This window comes from Nymphaea colorata, chromosome 6 (genome assembly GCF_008831285.2).
Source record: "Nymphaea colorata isolate Beijing-Zhang1983 chromosome 6, ASM883128v2, whole genome shotgun sequence".
NCBI classification, from domain to species: domain Eukaryota; kingdom Viridiplantae; phylum Streptophyta; class Magnoliopsida; order Nymphaeales; family Nymphaeaceae; genus Nymphaea; species Nymphaea colorata.
In genome coordinates, this window is record NC_045143.1 from 19,923,505 (window position 1) to 19,931,168 (window position 7,664).

Below are 7,664 nucleotides of genomic sequence, written 5' to 3' on the forward strand. Positions count from 1 at the left end.
GAGTCAATAATCCAAGAGATACCTCATTCAGACGTAGACGTATCCGCTGAGATGGCTCGATCAGTCAAAGCTGTGGAAGCTGAAGCATGTGAGGCTTTGTGTGCCAAAAACTGTTCATAATCAGATCTGTCAATGCTAACTGTAACTGTATCTGATACTGTGCTAGACGACGGGCCATCCACAGTAGGAGTGACAACCTGTGCAGAACCCATAGGAGGAAGAGTAAGACTCTTGCCCTGTTTGGTGACCATACCTCTCCCCTGTGACATAGAGGATGGACGACCATGTTTATCCCAACAACGATCCTCCAAGTGTCCCATCTTTCCACAATAGGTGCATTGGAACCTCCCACGACCACCAGTTCCACGACCTATACCTCTTCCTCTGGCACTATAGGTGGTGCCCTGACCACGACCACCCCCCACAGCAAGCGCAGAAGCTGGCATCACATTAGCTGGTTAGGACAAGCTAATAGCCAGACAACTAAGTCTGTTGTATGCATCAGAGAGATCAGGAATTTCACTCTCAGTGAGCATCTGATCTTTGGCAGCGGCATAGTCAGGAGAAAGACCAGCAAGAAACTTTGCAACCATGGTAGATTCAAAGTGTGACTTATAACAAGATTTGCATGGAGGGTGCAGGAATTTCAGTCGCTCATACGTAGCTTTAACTGTTGCAAAGTATTGTAATAGATCTTGATTTCCCTGTCGGAGATTGTGCAATTCTTCTTCAACTGGAGGATTTTACTTACATTTTTATCTTGTGGATATGTCTGCCTAAAGCTGCGTTTGATTGCACGGGGAAAAATGGAGAGGCGGATGAAAAATGTACGGCGAGTTGAAATTTCAACCGCCGTACAATATTTGCATCAAACGCGTGAAAAATTCAAGCGAAAAAAATGTACGAAGAGGTTAAATTTAACGAGAAAAAAAGTCGGAGGTCCGCGGATAAAATTTTGAGCCGTTAGGGCTCTCGTTCTCCTCCTTTTCTCTCTGCTTTCCCCTCCGCCTGGTTCTCTCTCGCTCTTTCCTTCCTCTCCTCTCTCGCTGCTCTGTTGCTCCTCTCCTCTCTGCTGCTCTGTCACTCCTGGCCTCTCTCGCTCCCTCTTTACTCTCCTCTTTCCCCAACGTCGCTCCCTCCTTCCTCTCTCGCTGGTGTCTTGCTCCCTCCTTTCCCAACGTCGCCCACTTGCAGCCCCAGGTGAGCCCTCTGCTTCTCTCTGTCGCTCTCCCACACACACGTTCTGTCAATAACCCATCTCTCTCTTGGTTCAGTTGCTTTACTCACCATCTTCAACAGGAAATTTGGGTTTTTCTACGTTTTGGCTGTTGCTTTACTCAGGTATGCCTCTCACGATTCTACTTTTTTCCCTTCTTGCTTCTATGGATGTATGAGATGATGTATAACTGCTTCCGAGAGATCATCTTGAAAGCAGGGATCGTCTTTGCATATCCCTGGTCTAGTTAATGTTGATTTTGCTGATGTAAGGGCCTCGCAAGTTAAGACGATCCCTGCTTTCAAGGGAAAAACAGAAAGCTTTCCTCTTCCAATATGATTATACTATGTTTCCTGTTTTAGAAATTAGGCACATTTCTGTAGCATCTGTTTTCTGCTTCCTCTGAGCATACCTTGGATGTTCAAGCTTCATCTCCAATGTTCTACCTGGAATGATTGAAGAAATTCCTCATGCTTCATGAGATTATTATATTCTGATCTCACCTGGTATTCCTGTAAAAATTTTTATGATTTGCTTTAAAATCATCTTGTCTGTGTCCTTCAAAAGAAGCCACCAAATGAATGTCGTTTTTACAGAAGATGTCACCATTTCAAGAAAATCCTTATAAAGAGGCGAACCAGCTTACTGATTTGTTCTTTGATAATTAGTGGTCCATGCTTGACTTATGCCACATGTATGTTTGAAAGCATGTGCATGTTTTTGAAAGAATGAAAAGGGTAAAAGAAGATGACGAAGAAAACAGGAGAAAAAATTTTATTACAGTTTTTATAACCTAGGTGCCTAGGCGCCTCAGCCTGGTTCTCTATGGAATCCTCTGCCTATTATCATTTGTATTGTGTCTTTGCCCTTAACTTACTCCTTTTTTTTACATTTTTTATGCTGAATGGTTGCTCTTTATTTGTCACTCAATGGTTTATTTCATTAACAAAAACACAACTGTTTTTGGATGTGAACATCGAAAGATGTTGTGCTTGGTTTGCTAGTTAGCTATAGCTTTGTGAATTTGTGTCAAATGAAACTGATTGAGACACTTGCATAGGTAAACCTGAATGTTTTCAATAGTGTACATGGTTATTGTCCTCACCCAACACGACCAATGTTTACACGAACATACAACTTAGGTGGATATAAAGTTGACCAAGCATTAGCCCTCAATTAATTCACCCACTAATTGGTTAACAAAATTTTGTGGGTGGCGGCTTGGTGAAACTTGCTCATAAATAACACACCACGAATCCAAGCTGTCAAATGTCAGACTTGCTTCTGGAGTGTTTGGTGACAATTGTATACAAGCTGTCAAATGGCTATGTCACTACTCAAATGGCCTGAATAACTAGTAGCAATGAATTTGACATTTGTTGGCTTGTTTTGTCGGACGTTATTGCTTGTTCATATGCTTCTTTAGTTCATGTGATCGTTGGCTGATGTATACATGTTCTTGGGCATGGCATTTTCCAGTTCCCAATTGGAGGTTTGTCTTGTCCATTCTTGTTTAGTGTAGAATATTGAATGATTGCTCGCACAGTGAGTAAGAAATCAAACAGGGCACGAAAGAATCAAACAGGGGCGAGGGTTTATGACGGTATATCCTGTTTTGCTTTCGCCATCGTGGATGCGTGTTAACTGTGCCATCATGGATGCCTCTCTTTTCTTCTTCTCGTGGATGCATGTTAATTTCTGTTTGTTGTAATATTGATCTTTCCCTAATCCCTGTTATGCAAGATTGTTCCAACTCAAATATCTAGTAGTGAAGAAATATTATCCAAAACATGAGCATGGAGGACAGCGGTCCATCGAGGGAGAATCTGACATGGACTGAAGCACAAATGGACTATTTAGTGCAGCTTCTTGTGGAGCAATCACGCATTTCGGGTATGAAATCTGGTGGAGGTTTAAAGTCTAAAGCATATACAGCGATTGAAAAAAGTATGATGGAAAGATTCGGTCCAGATTCAAGTAAAGACAAAATAAAAAACAAGTTGAAGTACTCAAAACCCAACTTAACAATCATGAAAGAAATTATGAATACAAGCGGGTTTGGGTATGACCCAATCAACAAATGTATTGAAGTCGATCCCCAAGTATAGAGTGACTACATTGAGGTATGTTATCTAGATGTTACAGTTAGGTTATATGTCTAACTTGTGAAATACTACATGTTTATTTGAACACATGAAATTTTTCAGAAATATCCGAATAGGAAAAAGTACAGAGGTCCCAAGTTACGGAGATACTTTGACGAGTTCGCCGAGGTCTTTGGTGATTCTCATGCCACTGGAAAACAGTCAGACACATTAAACAGCTTCATACATGAGGACGCTGAACCAATACCACATACACCTGCATCTCAATCCACTCCAATGTACATGAATCCTGAATCTTCACAATCCTGTACACAAATGCTTCATGAAGATAGTCCTCCACCACAATCGCCAGTACCTCCAACTCCTACCACTGAAATTCCGACGATGGCAACTACTATGACCAAAAGTAAGTCTAGGAGGCACAGGTCATACAATTATGAAGAGTACTATAATTTGTTAAATGGTATTGCTGACAATGTAGATACATTAACACGTACATGTAGAGGGGTCCAATTTGTCACATGTTGTGAAATACTGCAAGAGATGCATGAAACCGGGTATATAGATGAACAAACACGAGTAAGGAGTATGGACATGTTAGCAGAGAGCACCAATTACATGATATTTGTCAACCTTCCACCTTCACAGCGGGTGTAGGGCTGCACACGAGCCGAGTCGAGCTCGAGCTCGACTCGGCTCAAAGAGCTCGAGCTTGAACTCGACTCGAACTCGAGTCGAGCTCCCTAACTCAAGCTCAAGCTCGTCTCGATTACACAAAGTCGAGCTCGAGCTCGACTCGCTTAGCTCGCTTAACTCGTTTTCTCATGAACACCACAGGACAATAACAGCAAACAGAGATGAAAAACAGAGATGAAAGAAATGTAATCAGTCCACACTACATGTAAAAACAACACACAAAAACAAGAACAACGAATTTACTATCAATAACAACAAAATAGAAAACACCACAAGATTCAACACACGGAAGCCAAACGCCTCCATCCACCAGAATATGAATTCATTTGGAAGCCACAAAAAAGACAAGCAATAAACCCAAAAAAAAAAACGAGGGGGAAGATAAACCCTAACCGGGAGTCCGGGACAAAGGTCACGCGTCACCGACCATGCAAGCGAGACCCAGGCGCTTGAAGAAGGGGGAAAGTCACCGACCACGCAAGCGAGACCCAGGCGCTTGAAGAAGGGGGAAAAAATGAAAACCCAACAGAAGAAGAAACGATTCAAGAAGAAAAAGAAGAAGAAGAAAACCTGCCGGCTGCTCCGCTGCTGGCTGCCGTGCTTCGCGGCTTCAGCCCTTCGGCCTTCCCCTTCTAGATGGAACATGGAAGACCCAAGGCAGTGGACCTTGGTCCTCTCTCGTGACCTCGTTGCGTCTGGCGGTCGTGGTCGACGGAAGACGATTTCGCGCTAGTGGTCGATGGAAGAGGGAAGATGAGAAATTGAGAAGAGAGAGAGAAGCCAGAAGAAATTCAAGACGTGAAGGGAAGATTGGCTTTCGACGTTTTGTTTTAACTTTTAACCCTAAACCGATGAACCGGTTTCATGAACCGGTTTGTACGAGTCGAGTCAAGTTTAAACGAGTCGAGTTCGTGCAACTCGAATTCGACTCGTGTAGCGTTTCGAGCTTAATGGGTGAGCTCGAACTCGACTCATTTATAAATGAGTCGAGTTCGAGTCGAGCTTTTTCGGGCGAGTTCGATTCAAGCCCAAGTTGGCTCGACTCGTTGTGCAGCCCTAAGCGGGTGTCATGGTTGAGGCGTAAACTTTCCGATTCGTAGGTAAGGAATGATTGTCTTATATTCAATGTTTCAACATTTGTATATTTCATGTTTGTACGTGCTTCTTGTTTCAACGTTTGTATATTTCATGTTTGTACCTGCTTCTTGTGTGTTGTTAGTGTAATCAAATCTTTTCATATGTGCTCTTTAATCTGGTTGTTTTTACTTCGTTTTAGTGCAATAAAGTGCACACCTTCTTCTAATTGAACGTGCTTTAATAAGTGTGGTTATACATTCTTGCAGTTGTTTCAAAATGATAGATGTTGACATGTTTACCGACGATGAAGAAGGAGTGTTTTACTTAATTCGGCTAGTATTTGTCCTCGTCTTCTTTTGGTTAGAACAACTTCCTCCGTCTATGAGGATTGTTCATCCATTTAGATCTGCGGGTAGAACTTTTGTTCAACTTATGCTCGAAGGTCATCCTAGAAATTGTACGGACTTACTTCGTATGGATCCAGAAACATATCGTACATTATGCAACACACTAAGAACTAAAAAATTATAGGAGGATGCTCGTGACATTAGCATAGAAGAACAAGTAGCCATTTTTTTGTTGACAGTTGGACACAATGAACGGAATCGTGCCACGCATAATACTTTTCAACATACAGGACAAACAATAAGTACTTCAACTGTGTACTACGAGCAATATGTATAATGGGTAAGGATTATGTCCGGCGGCCCAATGATGACATGCCAACTACTATTCACCATTCGAAGCGATTCTTTCCATATTTTCAGGTAATTTTATACTGACTGATAAACTCAACAAAACGCGTACAACATCCAACATACAACATGACTAACTTGCACATATGAATATAGGATTGTTTAGGAGCAATTGATGGCACCCATGTACCTGCATGGGTCCCAGCATCAGATCAAGCAAGATTTCACAATAGAAAATGATTTCTTTCGCAAAATGTCATGACTGTAGTTGGATTCGACACTCGTTTCCACTACGTTTTGGCAGGATGGGAAGGAAGTGCAAAGACTCGAGGGTTTTATACAATGCACTTGATCATACAACGGATCCATTTGTGGTCCCAGAAGGTACGTACTCCACCAACCAACGTATTACTTTTTACAAAAAAGTGTGAATGTTTAAATAATTTGTGTTCAATTGTAGGCAAATACTATCTTGTTGATGGGGGTTATCCAAACATTGTTGGTTTGCTAACACCTTATCGAGGACATCGTTATCATATGTCTGAATTTAACACCCCGGGGGCACGGACACCTAGGACTCCAGAAGAATTATTCAACCATAGGCATTCATCACTCCGAAATGCAGTCGAAAGAACTTTCGGCATGTTGAAAGCTCGTTTTCCAATATTGAAAATGCAAGTGCAGTATCCATTCAAAAAACAAGTTCTAATTGTTCTTGCTACATGTGCATTACACAACTTCATAATTGACACAATCCAAACGCCGAGCAGTTTGATGATGAGGATGCACCTTCAATTGACAATTTTGTTGTAAGCGAACCGGAAATTGCAAGCCAAACACACCAGCGAGGAAGCAACAATTCCATGAGAAGAACTATAACAGATCAAATGTTTACATATTATCAATTGAAAAGTAAGTTTATTTTATCAATTGATTATTATTGCATGTGGTTGTTTGACATTTGTTTTGTTTTGAATAGGACAACGAAGATGATGCCTCGCCAAAAGTACTATGTCGTGTTCGAGGGTAGGTCGCGAGGCATATATGATAGTTGGGAGCAGTGCCAACCATTAGTGTATCAATACAAGGGTGCCCTCTTCAGATCATTCCATACCTTCAAAGCAGCTGAATATCACATGAATGAATATCTCCACAACAAGTATGGTGTGCAATTACGTAGGTCATTGGACATTGACTATGTCAACACAATGCAAGAGGAAGAAGTGATGCAGAGGAATGACCGGAAGTGCAGCCTGAAACGTTTGATTGTTTGTTTTGTTACTACTTGTTTTCTTTGTTGGATCTGTACTCGTTAAACTTATGTATTGGATGGGACAACACGCTTTGGTTAATGGTTTTAAACGTTCATACAGGTTTTAGTGTGCTATGCCCTCTTTCTTTGTAATTAAACATTACCAATTGAACTCGTGGATGTGGTGGACTACTTTTACACCTTATTTGTGTTCTTTCTACGAAATTAGGTTGGATGAATATCAGTTCTTTATAACATGAATGCATATCTACATGTATCTTACTTTCTTTTTGTTTGTTTCGTTTATAAGTTTTTTCCTTACACATCTTGTTGTGTTTCTGAATGATCAGAACACGATGACCATGCTTCCTTTTGGTAATTGTGCAATGTCTGACATATCCTTGTTACGTACGGTATAAGCTGGTAAATGTAGGGGTTGTTTATTTTTTGGTCTAGTTTTTGTAAGGTCTGATATGTCGCTTGCTTGGATGCATGAATGTTGTGGGGTTTCGAGTTTTTAGTGTTGTGTTAATGGTATTTGTTTACATCATCTTTCATTTTGTACACTCTTCTGATTTGAGGAGAACCAATATAACAAGTTCTAACGGTCAGAAAAAAAGTCT